The 15414-nt window shown below is 38.2% G+C and overlaps 1 protein-coding gene across 3 annotated transcripts in view; it reads left to right on the top strand.

Moving 5' to 3' along the window:
- Window positions 1–15414, top strand: part of scaf8 (SR-related CTD-associated factor 8) — a 49819-nt gene that overhangs the window by 13684 nt on the left and 20721 nt on the right. The window lies entirely within an intron of this gene.

Raw genomic sequence — 15414 nt, 5'->3', positions numbered from 1 at the left:
AAGCGTGGAATGCAGGCATAAAACGAAAAAGTATGTAATTATCTAAAGCTACATACAGTTATGTTAACAATTACTTAATAATAAATAGAAATATTTTAAAATTCATGAAAGTTATATTCATTATATTATATTCATACCAAGCTCATGTACTCGTACTCGTAATGACACACCGATACCAAAGACCGATACTTCACGTGACATACATAGAGCCCTATGATTTCCGTAATGTGGAAAACGCGGACGGAATAGAGGAATCCAGGCATAAAAACAGAATTTGCTGTACAACACGGAACGACACGGAATCTGGAATATGTATTATTTCCTAACAAGAAATTAGCGCTGAACCGCTAACAGCTAACGAAATATTCAGATACTGTTTAAATATGTATTCTGCATGTTTTGCGTGACTGTGTGTGAAAGAGTGGTGCGGTTGCGTGTACTGAACCTGAACGCATTGTGCTTGTGAAGCTTTCAGAGCCAGCGTTTCACTGCACGAGGACACGAACACATAAACAAACACCATTTGCGGCGATCCGTCAAAATAAAAGTCCGGTTAACTTAAACAAACGCTCTTTGCGGCGTCCCGTCAAAATAAAAGTCTGGTTGACTTGAACAAGTTATAATACACTCACATTTTACCACACCACCCCCCTTGAATTTTTTATAATTCAACCACAGAGTATATTGTTTACTTTAGCAAACTGAAGTAAATGTGCTAGTAAAATTGTGCTACTTATCATAAAAAAATTGAACTTAATTTAAAAATAGTACGTACATTTAAGTAGACCTAAAAACAAAAGAAAAGAAATGTACCAGTAAGATACTGGCTTATTAACATAATTGTACATTATACAGGCATCGGTTATAGGTATCGGCGAGTACCAGAAAAAAAGTATCGGTACTCGTACTCGGTCTTTAAAAAATGGTATCGGTGCATCCCTACATGAAAGACAGATTGACGTTATTTGATTGCAGAATGAGCTGTAAATGCGGTAAATGCATCTTTAGCACACTCAATAAAACTGAGATGAGAATGTCTCATTGAATGTCATTCTACATTCACAGAACTTTGAAATTTATTTTATTATGTTTATCACAAAAAAAGAGCTTGATTAAACATGATCGCTTAGCACTGTTATCTGTGTGCCCTTGCAGAGTTTGCACAGATTCCTCAGACGGAGTTATTGTTAACAAACAATGAGCCGACTTTCATCTGAGCATAATGCTTGCATCCGAGCATAATTCTTGCATTTCATCAACAAGAACATGTAAAATAATATTAACATCATAATCACATGCCAACTTGAGTGTTTAGCCTATGTATGTACTATAAATTAGCTGATATGGGCAGTATGCTTTATTAGCGGCTTTTTCATTCGCGCTGTGCGAGATCAAATGCGTTCGGTAGCTTGTTCTGTACTTTTTGTCCATTGCTTTCTATTTGCTTTTTTGTTTACACACATTGTTTTGCTTTATAAATAATAAAAACATTATATCATGTAGGCTATCTTGTTTGTTAATAGGCTATAGGCCTATTTTAGTTATAACTTGTAGGCTACTTAAATGGCGACATAATTATAAAAGCATTGTTTTTTTTCATTCAACATCATTTAAATAAACAAATAATGAAACATTTGTTTTTAAGCTTTTAATTAATTGTTGTTAAATATTTTAAGTTTCATGATTTCAGTGTAATAGACACACTTTTACTAAAATGTCACTTTAATTTGATCTTTTAGAGTCCGAAAAATCATACATTTAAAGGAGAAAATAAAATGGATTTTGTATAGGCTACATTTTTTAAGCCCAGGCGCAGACCAGCCAAAGCAAACTAATGCTCATCGCGTCACTTCTTGCAGCCGCTAAAACGATCCAATCAGGGTTGGTGCATCAGCAAATGCAGAAATATTAATGATCATAACGTAAGGAAAGTGGAACACATATGCCTGTTTTAGCTTCTGTACATTAAATATTGGATATGAACAGTTTGATTAATAGCCTACATTCTTTAGTCTTTAAAATGTATTTTTTACATTACAATATTACAACGTTTTTGGACCGCCTTCTGGGCCTTTCTTAGTTTTAGACTAGTCGACTACACGGTTACAAAACTTTTGTTTAAACGACTGTCAAATTATTAGTAGGGCACATCCCTAATTTGTTGTAAGTTGGGCCTGGTGGGGAAGTCAAAAAATGCCTGGCCATTGGACAGTCAGTATAGTTGTGCCTCTTTTTTGTTGCTTACGTCATGTGGTGAAGAGTTGTTGTTGAGAGGGAGAGAGGAGTGTAATGTTTTTGATTAAAGATTACAAGTGCAAATGAAAAAAAAAGATGGTGTGCACGGATAAATCTTTTATAACAATCACTGTGTAAAACACTTAGAATTTTCCTGTTTGATTTCATGGTAACTTTAAATTATTATTCTATTGCATCATGTCTGTCATCTCTGAAAATATCTTGACAGTCCACAGGCAGTCATATTGCGAAAAGTAACGGTCCTGCACAAATCCACTCTGGGAGTTTTTATTCTAATTGTAATATACAGCTATTGATGACATAAGCTTTTATCTGAACGGTTGCACTGGTGCACAAAAATATTTGACAGACAATCAAATCTGTTGGTACTGTCCGAAATGAAAAATACTATAATTTTATTTTTAAAAAGTATGTTTAGACCCAAGCGATCATGGTATTCGTGACCGATTGTCACTGTTGCATCTCTCAGGAAAAACTGGTGTGTTGACCGGTGTGCATTTTATTTTTGAATATAAAAAATGGTCTGTATCTCTGTGACCTCATAGCTGGCTACGTGTGTGTGCATGTGTGCAGCGTGTGTATTTGTATTCCTTTTGAAACTATGGCAGGACACATTACACTGTGGCGAGCTGAACCATTAATACATATTAAAGGTGAGATGAACTGGGATTGTTTATTATATTATACTGTAGTATGAGGTCTACTTATGACGTTCGCGTGGTTTTTACATTCAAAAACATAAAAATCAATAAGTAATATGCTATTTTCTATCCGGGATTTGAGGCCGGCTCGACAAAAGATCGGTTTGAATGGGTGTTCCGCCATGAAGACTTGGAAGTAAACGCCCACTGCTATGATTGGATAATTCAAACTCAAATGTTACGAGAGTTTCCATGATAAATAAACAAACAGGAGACTCCCGGTAATTTATGGATATGACCCAGCACCCGAAATAATACCAAAACACTTCAAAACAGCCTCCATTATTCGCAAACGGTGGATAAAACCTTGAAAAAAAGATATGTGAGCCTGCCAAATCACAGAGATCCCGATTCACAAGGGATTAAGATCACAGACAACCTCTGCAATTATTACAAATGACTAACGTTAAAGGTCCACAGGTAATACTAACTTAATCCCGTGGGTATATCAAGTGACGCATGGTACAAAAATGTTTTACTCACATAGATTGCTGCGCCATTCCTATTGGATTCAATATTGACGGTACAGCACTGCTTTTTAATTTAAGTCTTTCCGCAAATCCAGCGTTGATCTGTGCCTTGTTCACGAAGGAGTCCTCGGAGAAATGAAACGATCAAACGCTCCATGTTTTTCCCACGTGAGCTGGAACGTCTTTAAAAATAAACTTTAACCACGCATTCCTAATATCGGAATCCGAAGGAAGGTTATGCAGTGACTGTTGTTTCACAACCAGGGATGGCACAATATTTAGCTAACTGCATATTTGTTTATTGCTTGCGAGATATATCTGGTTCCGCGCCACTGTCATGCGCGAACCAGTGGGCGGGGCTAGAGAAGTCGTCGTTGATATTCTTTCTGTGGAGGCGGTGTTCAACCAGATAATTGCATTCCAGAACCTGCCGTTCACTGAGCCTGGTGTCAATAACAGATGTAATCTCAGTAACAAGAGTGTTTTCAGTTCTGACACTTACAGGATGTTCGCGTGAATAGATTCCATCTTGTATAACAAAAGCTCGGGTTAAAATTGTGGTTTTAATTCATGGCATTTTTAAAGGGATAGTTCAATACAGAATTAAAATTCTGTCATTAATTACACACCCTCAAGTCGTTTCACAACTTTAAGATCTTTGTTCATCTTAGGAACACGAATAGTTTTGGTCAATGAGCTTTTTGACTCCACCATAGACATCTAAAGATGTTGTTCAAATAATGCATGTGACAACAGTGGTTCAACTAGGGCTGGGCGATACAGCAAAAAAATGTATCATCGGTATGATGTGTTATATCATTTGATATTGATCATTATTGACACATTTAAATAGCCTTTTTACGACCAGTAGAAAATGAGGTTACAGACTTAATAAATAGACAACAGGTTTAGAGATCGACCGATATGGGTTTTTATCAGAATCAGAAGGAGCTTTATTACAAAGTATGTTTACACACACAAGGAATTTGGCAACAGGAGCTTAGTGCAGAAGAAAGTGTTCACATGGTGCAAACATAGTACATTAAGATACAAAAAAAGAGAATTAAATAAAAACAATAATGCACTATATACAAAAAGTGAAAATATATACGCCAAAAAGATCATATGATTTTTTTTAAATAGTGTACAGCTGTGTTATTTACAGGTTTAACCTATTGTTTTTTTACAATGTACAGTTTCCAGATGCTATGTGCAATGTGCAAGTGTGCAATGTGATGGACAGTGGGTAGAAAGAGCTTTTAATTGTTCAGGCTGAGTATAGCCTGTGGGAAAAAAACTGTTCTTGTGTCTGGCTGTTCTGGTGGTCAGTGCTCTGTAGCGCTGGCCAGATGGCAACAGTTGGAAGAGGGAGTGAGCTGGGTGAGGGGGTTCATTGAAGACATGTCTCTTAAAATCTGTGCACTTGATTGAGAAAGATTGAGCGTTTATTGCAGGGTACAAGATAGCAGTCTAATTCATAGTAATAATACATTGCTCAAAACTTTTAAGCACCTTCTCAAACTGTTCTGAAGCATGCTTTTTGTTTATGTTTGTTGGCAGACACTGCTATTAGTCAAATGGTCCAGGGCTCTAGACTTAACACTTGAGAGAGGTGGCACTGGTGCTACCAAGTTATTCAGTTGGTGGCACCAGCCCTTAATTTGATGGCACCAGAGTCGTGGGGTGAGATAAGAAAAAAGAATCACTAAAACTTCATTCAAATGTATTTAATGCATTAATAAATCAATTAGAAATTAATACAAATCATGGTTTATGATTGAATTATTTTTATTGTATATGTAAACGCTCTTTCAACACTTTACCATATTTAAAGCACATATTTCTTAAAGCTACTTTCTTCCTTTATTTGTTGTGAACAACTCCTATAAGAGAACACAATTCCTTTAATATCAGAGAATGTTTTTGGGCCCGTCCGTTGTTGTTTGATGAACATTATAAACAGCGATATTTATTATGCTGCTGCCCCTTTAAGAGCTCGCGCAATATACTGAAACACGTGTTTTGTTTCCCAACTGTTTGGTCACAAAACTGAATACCTTTACAAGGTTTCTTGTTAATATGGGGATTTTGACGTTATTTTGTGTTTATATGTCCGTTTCAGAGTAAGAAGGCATGAAAGAGAGAACTCCGTTTAGTATTTTGTGCTCTGACTCTCTGGGCGCGCGCATATCTCAAACAAACCGCGAGACCTGAAGGCTTTCAGTGATTATTCTTCATGAAAGCTGCATTGATACACGTTTGGCTACTATCAATAGCGACTTAAAAATAAATAGTATTTAGCGTGATGTATAACGTTTTGTATGCTTTGCAGTATTGTTAGAGAGCTTTATACAATAGTTTAGTACTTAAAGTTTAAACACATTTTTCATGCTTTAGCTTCACATGCATACAATACTCGCAACACATTTCATTATCTTCTTATACAATTCTTATTGTACCTTAGCCGGGGATATTCTTGTATTCTGCATATTTATTTCTGTTGCAAGATTGAGCGCTTCACTCGTCTGCTCTTTCGGTCCTTCGCCACTTACCCGCGAATTACGTCTTTGGGGGCGGGGCCACTGACAGATAAGTGAATGGTTTATGGAGGGGAGACGAAAATGAGTGACTGAATGCGCCGCTTGCACAATATAACATTTCTGCACATTAAATTTATAATGCTCAAAAATGATATATTGATCAGTTTGGCAGTCGCACCGGTGCGACCATTAAAGAGTACATTCCTCAATATTTTTAAGGGCTTATTTTGGTTTATGGAGTGTCCGACAACAAGTTTATGTGCATACATGATGTAAAAATACTATTATTTCGTAATAATAAGCAGTTTTTATTACCTTACTTCTTGACTGACTCTCAAATGATTCGTTCCGCGATTCATCTGTGTAATCTCCGCCTTTCCGCCAGCGTAGTCTGATCTGATTGGTCAGATAGTGTAGTCTGCGGTGATTGGTCAAATGGTCTAGTCTGCTGTGATTGGTCAAACGCGTTCAGCATGTGTCGCAAATGGACCGCCTATCATTACAACTGTATTACGGTTTGCAGGTGGTTGGATATTAACAGTGTATAGAGAGAGATGGCGTCGATTTTACCTTACCAGTTCGAACCCGAGTATGACGAATCATTCTTTAATCCTTATACAGATGCCAGTAAGAAAAAGGACTGTTTTAGACACTTCTCTTGTAACAGTTAGTTATCACGGCATACAGTGTACGGTGTTCGTATCTTCAGATGTTATTATAACTATAGTACACCACGCAGTTCTTGAAATAAAGACTTTGTGAGTTAATATGGTTGAACACTTACATTAGCGCAACGAGTTTATAGCTAACATTAGGTAAACAAACAGTAACAACCCCAAAAATAACGGTAACGTTAGCTAAACACAGACATGAGATAACGTCACACAAATTTAATTTTAAGTAAAGACAAAAATAAAGAGTCACACTTACAGGTTGTGATTCGGTGGAGCTTACAGGTCCAAATAAAGTTGGTATTGCAACATCTTTTAAGGAAAGACGTTTAATGTATCCTGCAGTAAAGGCGCCAAGATTGATGAAGCAATCTTCGGCAAAATGACGCGCGCAAAGTAAAACGTTCGGTTTATACTCCTTTGGTGTCGTTTGAAAAATAAATAGTAACCATTTTTTCCTCAGAAGTTCTTCCTTTGGTAGTGAAAATAAGACTGACTTAGTTTCACTACATAGAACACAGCTTCTCTTAGACATGATGCACACGTCACGAACGAGCTAGTACAGTGTTTGGGGAGGAGAGAGTTAAGTTTTCGCAGTCAGTCCTAGGCGGGGATTATTTCTAGTGACGTAGATACATTGTGGTTAAAGATTCGGACAGGTCATGACTTGTTTGCGTGATTCAGAGTCGATTACCTTTTTTATAAGCTAATAACTTTGTTATTCGTTCACCTTCGGATTTACAACTTGGCAGATTGCTTACATTCAAACACGGCAAAATTAAACACTTCATGAAATGTATTTTTTATGATCTCGAGGAATGTACTCTTTAAGAAAAACTTGACGCACTGGCAGGAAAAATGGTCTAGTCAGTCTAGAGCCCTGTGGTCATAATCGAAGTTAAAACAAAAATAAAAAAATTACTCATGTAACACAGCCTACTACTCATAACTGCGTTTTTAGTTATATTTAGCTTTTATCCTCTTTCTATTTTATAGGACAGAAAGCCTGACAGGAAAGTAGACGCTCTTGTGGTCGAATGCGTTTAAACAGCCACAAAAGACCGCCTACGGACATAATGCATAAATGAGGGGAAACAACAAGTCAGGATTTAAACTTTGGCCGAAGACTTAAAAGTTTGGTTTGATGACGAAAACATAGCAAGCAAGCAGAATGTTTTCTCTTGATTTCAGATTTCTAACACACACTTACAGTGTTCAGCGTGTCTCACGGCTGTCAAAAAACTCTTCTCTCTGTATGTTTATCTGCCCCGGTCGCGATCATTTGTAAATTGTGTGCACCTGTTTCGTCCATTTGATAGGATGATCGACCAAAACGCATCTTAATACCAATTATAAACAGAGTCCGACCCACAGACACATTTAAGAAGGAAAGTTAACGTGCACGTTTTTCCAGAAGTTTCGTCTTTTAACAAGGCATGGCTGCAGAGTGTGAGTTGCTCCGTCTCACACAAAGCCTCAGAGGGAGAGAAATTCTCTGGTACAGAAACAGTATTGATAATGTCGGAGTTTATCTAGCTATACAGTGCGGACAACTGTAATAAGGCCCGTCACCGGGTTTGGTACCCGTGCATTACATGTAGCCTAAACTATGTGGTTGAAGGCTCGCTAACAAAATGTTCCAAAAAGTTACTCGCATTCTCAAGTAGCATCATATTTAATCAATGAAATATACAAGGCTAGATTAAGAACGAAGGATAAAAAGAATTTAAGTCTTACCGTTTTCTTGTGAAGTTATCAGGTAGTTAAAAAGTTAGCAGGCAGAGGGGGACATCACAGTGTTATGCCGCAAGAGGCAGCGTCGCATGTTCCACAACAACAGTTAGCTGCTCACAGATGCACCTGCCTGTTAATCGGTCTAATTTGCAGCACAATCGGCCGATGCCGATTCATTTAAAAATCCCCAAAATCTTAAAATATGTCATCTGGCTGTTCTGAGTGGATGAAGTGCACAGGTTAGCATACTACACGAGTGATGATCGAGGATTTGTCTGTGACTGCACTGTATGAGAATATAAACATGTAAAATAAACTCTCAGAGCAACTCTGGAGATGAAGTTTATGAGCATTTTACTGTTTGAGAACACACATTAAACTTCCAGACAACCCGTCAAAATAAAGGTGCTGTTAACTTGAACACTCAGATGAAACAGCACTGTAGTATTTGCTAAAGGAAATTGTAGTACCATTGTAGTAAATTGACAAGCTTTTTTGTTATTGTAATACAAGGTATTAATTGTCAAAAATCTAGATTATAAAAGTGAAACTCACTCTTCAAAGAATACAATAAATACCCTTATTTGTGGTTTTATTTATTTGTTATAAGCAAAAGTTAAAATAAAAAATTGTTTAGCCTTTTATCAGATTAATTGGAAAAAACAATCGTCTGATTATTCGATCATCAAAATAATCGTTAGTTGCAGCCCTAATTTATTGTGTATGTCTGAGCATAAACTATGTACTTTTACTCCATTTTACTCCATTGTTTTATTAGTTTTCAGATGTGTTATTAATTTATCTTTTCAGAATTGTGTATCTGTTACACTGTGAAGCAGTTGGAAAAGTGTTTATGTAAAAGGACAAATTTATGCTTCTGTTATACCTCTGTCACCTTCACATGATTTAAAATATAACTAGAATGACTCCAAAGGTAATACAACTTGTCTACGGATTTTTTATTTGTTGTGTGTTATATTGTGGTGGCGGATGGAAGTGTGCCAAAACTGATCTCGCATACCCCTCAGAAAATAAGCAGTTCCACCCCTGTCTGTATGTAACATTAATGTCATTTGTCAGTTACCTGCCTCATGTGATGAACTGTCGTTTTGTAGATTAACTTGTTGTCGGTTCAGCAGGAAAGTTAGATTGTTGCTGATTGTCCGCCTTTCTCCCTACATTGACATAGCGGACGTGAGCGCGCTGATGACGTATGATGCCTGCGTGAACAGGGTGTGCAGTTAGGGATCCAGACTAACTTTTTTACTAGGAGCGCATAGCCCCTGACTGAAATTGTTAGGGGCGCAAGCAGAAAGTTTAGGGGCACACCATAAATCAGCCTGCAATGCAATTATTGACATTTTCGTTTGTCCTCAGGCTCACAGCGAATCGTAGTATGCGCTCACGTTGTGTCTGTAAACTTATCAATGATGAGCTGAGCTGTGACCGACACGAAGACAGCGAGAAACATCAGTCACCCAGCCGCGCATGGTGCACAGCTCCGGACTCTCCCCTTCTCACACTCGTCTTTTCACATGAGATATAACAACTAGAAAAAAATCTAAATTGGCAGGTCGCACATGCACGAGTACTTGTAAAAAACGCTCGCGCTGTCTCAAAAACTTTAGTCACAGTCTGGAGACCTGGCAGTGGTATGCAAAATACGTTGGCTGAAAATGTACACATGACCAGTCACAGTGTTCGGCCAGAACGTTTTGATTGGTCGAATGTTTTTTGGTCCTACGCCTTTCACAGACGATATATAATTATACAAATATTATTTGACCAATATACTTTTTGATTGCTATCAGGATGTAAAGAGATTTCCAACAAAAAATGTTTCTGGACAGGATCACCTATTCTTCCTTTAATTGAATGGAGACCTAATGTAAACCTGCAAGTTGTTTATAAGTAATGGAAATCATTTTATGGAGCCCTAGATGTATGCACTGTTGAGTTTGTTTCACTGGTTGAGTTTTCTGTGGACATGTTATCTAACATGTTATGTTATTAAGGAAAATAACAATTGATCCCAACAGGGACCATAAGTGAGACTGTGGTCTATGGACATAAATCAAGTTATTAGTAGGCTATTGAAGTCATTTAAATATATATACCTGTATACATACTGTATATAATAGTAGTTTCTGCAATGGCTCTTTGCAAAAATGAATGAACCAAAACTAGAAAAATGGCTCTTTGGTTAAAAAAGGTTCCCGACCTGTGCTCTAAATGATCCAACCGCATATTTTAGTAGAGAAACCTTTGAGTTTTGGTTTTGATTTTTTTGCATTATTGGCTTGATCCTTGACTTTTTAACTGTTTGTATTCAGAGAGTAAGAGAAATCGGGTGTCTGTCAGAGGCACTTTTCATCCACAGGGTCCCCTCAGGGATGCTTACTTTCTCCACTCCTGTATATCTTATATACTGATGATTGCAGGAGCTGTCATGAAAATAGATTCATTGTGAAATATGCAGATGACTCCGCTGTTGTCAGTCTTCTCCATGCTGACGAAAATTACCATGGTCCTGTGATAGATGATTTTGTTCAGTGGTGTGAAAATGCATTCCTGCAGATAAATGTGCTAAAAACAAAAGACATGCATATTGATTTCAGGCGAAATCAAACTGATACTGCAAGAACAACTATTAAAGATCAGGAGGTTGAGGTTGTGGAATCATATACAGTATAAGTATCTGGGATGTGTGATTGATAACAAGCTGAATTTTAGTGTCAATGTAGTGTCAATTTGCAATGATTTGCAAAAGGGGACAGCAACATTTTTACTGTCTACGGAGATTGGCCAAGTTTAATGTTGATAGGTTCTTGATGACATTGTTTTATAAATCTTATATTGAATCTGTTTTAACATTTGCTATGTTATCAGGGCTATACGTTAACTTTTTTTTGCACATGCACCAGTGCTACAGAGGTTTAAAGTTTTGTAGCACAGGGCACATAGTTGTAGCACAGGTATAAAAAGTGCAGTTCATCACATAAATAGGCAGGTAAATAAAAAAGGACATTAATTTTACATACAGATGGATAAATTAGGGCCATATAAGTTTTAGTTTTTCCCAGATTCACTCAAACAGTCGGTGCGTTCCAAACGGGATATATTGCCCTCCAAACGGGATATATTGCCCTCCGAAGGGCTCTTCGGGAAGGGGACACCACACAAAACATCGCTCCAAATAAAGAGAAAATGATGTTTTTTTTATTTCTCCTTTTTCCAAGTGAATTTTAAACGGACACATTAAGAGATACAATTGCGTCTTTCCCTCTAGAGTTTACACATGAAGAGCTTTACTCTTCGAAGGGAGTAGGGCATGGGATGATCACTTCTGAATGGAACGCAGGGAGTGAAACCTTCGTGAAATAAACTTGGAACAACTCTGTGGATGAAGTTCATGTGTTTACGTCCTCGTATATCGAGATACAGACAAATCCACGAGTGTCACGCATGTAACATGTTAAATGTGCTACTGATTCACTCATAGAAATGCAGAACAAGCAGAGGACATATTTAAATCGTAGAATTTTATAGTAGCTTACGTAAGTCCTTCCATGGTTTCCCCAACGCGCGACCATAGGGCTCTAGATAAATGGACTTAATGCAGCTGGGAAAACAAGTTTTAATCGCAAAAACTAAATATAAACAAAAATAAATAGTGGTGCGCCACTAGTTAACCTCACACACGAACAAGCACAACGACAAATGCACTTCACAAAAAAGGCGGCTCTGTCTAATGCTCGTTCAAATCTTTATCGCACGCTTGCTACACTATCAAATTTATTCTTAGCACAGACCGATTTTTTCGTAGCGCTGTATAGCCCTGGTTATGTTGGTATGGCAGTCTTAGTGTGAAGGCGAGGACTGCATTGGTGAGTGTAGTTAATACTGGCAGTAAGACTTTAGGAGTTCAGTAGAGTCACTCTACCAACCTCTGTAATCGTCAGGTAGTAAGAAAAGCTCAATCTATCCTGATGGATACTTCCCATCCTCTCTATTCTGAGTTTCAGTTGTTGCCCTCAGGATCTCAGATAAGATTTCCCTCTGTTAGGAGTAACCGGTATAAACATTCATTTATTCCTACTTCTATCTCTTTGATGAACTCTGGCAATTGGGGAGTATGTTGAAGTGGATAGTTTGTTTGGATCTGCTGTTGTCTTTTATATGTTGGATTGTTTAATGTAATGTATTTGTCTTTTTGTATGCTAGTCTTGCTGTAAAACCAATTGCCCTTAGGGGACACAAAGAAAGAAAGATGTACCAATAGCGTTTGAGTGTGAACAGTGAGGGTGCGTTTTTATTGGTTAAATGTACTGAATGAATACCCCTTTACTGAACGAGTCAATTGAATCAAAATGAGATTGAATGAACTGGTACATGTGCTTCTCAATATGCTTCCTCGTTTCCAGCGTATTGCAATCGTTTCCCCCTCATTCATATGCAATATAAGCATAACATTTAAGATACTTGTATTATAAATCCTTTAGATGTGTTGTTGTGGTTTTGGCCAAAAAAACAACTGGCAGAAGTGTTTTTGGAAGTCATGGCGACTGTTAAAAACACATTAGACATCACTTACACTCTTTAAAGGTAAAAGTGTTACTTCCTGTCGCTTTAATGGAGCGTGAGCAAAGAAGCGAAAATAGACTGCGCCAAAATGATCGCTGCTCTGCTGCTTATGCGCCGCTTCTGCTCCGCGAGCGTGCTCTGCTTACGTGTGCGGTATGAATACTCTCATCTCAGGGCTCTAGACTGCGAACCAAAATGCTCGCAAATGCGTTTATAACGTGCGAGGTAAAATTTCACAGGGTCTCATTGGTGTGAGTACGTAAAACAAATTTTTGCCCCGCCAAAGATTTATTTGAACGTTTCATGTGATTTATGAGTGGTGAATGACGCGCTTGTGATAAGTGCAGGAAAGAGCGAGCAGAGAGCTTGTGCACTCCCTCTGTCTCCAAACTGAAGTGTGCGTTTGACTTCATTTGGTGTTGCGCAGACCGAACGGCATAAAAGCACAAGAGCGCTCCATATGCTTTTAAAACTCTCTCATGGAACGTTGATGTCATTTTCCGATCGTTCTGCGCAGCGCTTAATGAAGTCGAACACATCGGTTTTTGAACTGTCTCTCTCCCTCACACTTTAATCAAAAGCAAGGTTGGAAGTCAGAATCAATGTTTCACGTGGCGCATTCAGAGAATATTTTTACCTGAATTACAGCTGGGTGTGAATGTGCTCAAAAACATGTTGCCTTTTCTTCCCTGACAAGTGTTCCGCACATGCAGCTGACATAAAGGAAAAATCCTATCCAGTGAAATGTTTTCCATGTTAACTTCTATCTTGTGCGGTGTCCTAATAGCTGTGAAAAACAAAAACAGCGCGTCAATGTCCGATTCGTGACGTAATGACTCATTTGAACCGATTTAAAGTTTCTTTGCATTTTTTGGGGATTTACTGGGCTCGCAAGTGTTAAAGCACAAATAATAAGTGGTCTATAGCCGACTATTTTAAAAGACAGAGTGACAAATTAACAGAAGGATACTATAAAAAAGGTGCGACCAAATTGTAAGTTGGTGCGCCATTTAGTGCTCCGCTTTTTACTTTAATGATTCCCTGCATGTTTCGGTTTGTTTGTATTCTGTGGTGGACACTAGGCTACAGTATAATAACCTTATTCAGTGAAACTTGGCGCAGTGATAAGAAACTGTAATGTGGTTGACAGATCTGGAACTACTTTATAGGTGTGTGCTTCCTGAAAAACAATGCACAGCCTTAGAATGTTCGCCAGCCAATCACAATGAGGCATTCAACCCCTTGGTATAATCAATAATAACCAATAAGCTTAGTTTATAATTTTTGTGCAAGTGCTCCTAAAAAATAAGTTACCATAGAGCCCTGACCAAATTCCAGGTACTGGTACCGGTTAAATGTGAATGGTACCCAACAGGGCCGGCTCTAGGCATGGGCAAGGGTGGGCTTAGCCCACCTAAACGCCCGTCTTGCCCACCCAATGAGAATAAAAAATAACACCAAAAATTGCAGTATTTTCTATTGGCTGAAAGCAACGTCACTCTTCACTCACAGAGCGGCTTTAGTTTGTAACAGAGAAGCATGCTACAGGTGAAAGCAAAATAGTTTGCTTTGAGTTTATTATAAACAGCATGTAAAATGAACTGTGCAGTAATATCAGATTCATTTATTATAACGGGAGTTTTTGCGGTCTTATTTTGTGGAGGAAAAGCAGATTCCACACGATGCATCACGCAAGCGATAACATCAACAAACAGCTATTATTTGCTTGCAATATTTAGGCTAGATTGTAACCTGTCGACCGTCAGGAATGACTGAAAGCTCCATCTTCCGAAGCTCCCGCTTCTCTCTCCATCTCAAACACCCCAAATAATGCTGCAGGTGGTAGCGAAACACTGCAAAAGAGTTTAGTTTAGGCGGACTTCATAAACAACAGCAGATATGATGTAAAGTTCAGTGTGCAGTGTAATCAGATTCATTCATTAAAACGGGAGTTTTTTTGCGAAATTAAACAGAAGTCATTGATCGTTCAGTGAATGTTCTTAGCCCGCTTTCTATATAGGCTTTATGTCCAGTTTATTAATGTGTAAAACATCAATAAAATGAAACGTACACAATTACTATATCTTCTTCTTTTCCTTTCGGCTGTTCCCTTCAGGGGTCGCCACAGCGAATCATCTGCCTCCATCTCGCCCTATCCCCTGCATCCTCTTCTCTCAGACCGACTACCTTCATGTCCTCCTTCACTACATCCATAAACCTCCTCTTTGGTCTTCCTCTTGGCCTCCTGCCTGGCAGCTCTAACCTCAGCATCCTTTTACCGATATATTCACTCTCCCTCCTCTGAACATGTCCAAACCATCTCAACCTGGCCTCTCTAACTTTGTCTCCAAAACATCTCACATGTGCTGTCCCTCTGATGTACTCATTCCTGATCCTATCCATCCTCGTCACTCCCAAAGAGAACCTCAACATCTTCAGCTCTGCTACCTCTAACTCT

The sequence above is a fragment of the Triplophysa rosa genome, linkage group LG10, assembly GCF_024868665.1.
Source record: "Triplophysa rosa linkage group LG10, Trosa_1v2, whole genome shotgun sequence".
Taxonomy (NCBI): domain Eukaryota; kingdom Metazoa; phylum Chordata; class Actinopteri; order Cypriniformes; family Nemacheilidae; genus Triplophysa; species Triplophysa rosa.
Note: the sequence above shows the minus strand (reverse complement) of the source record. Positions and strands in the feature narration are given on the sequence as shown.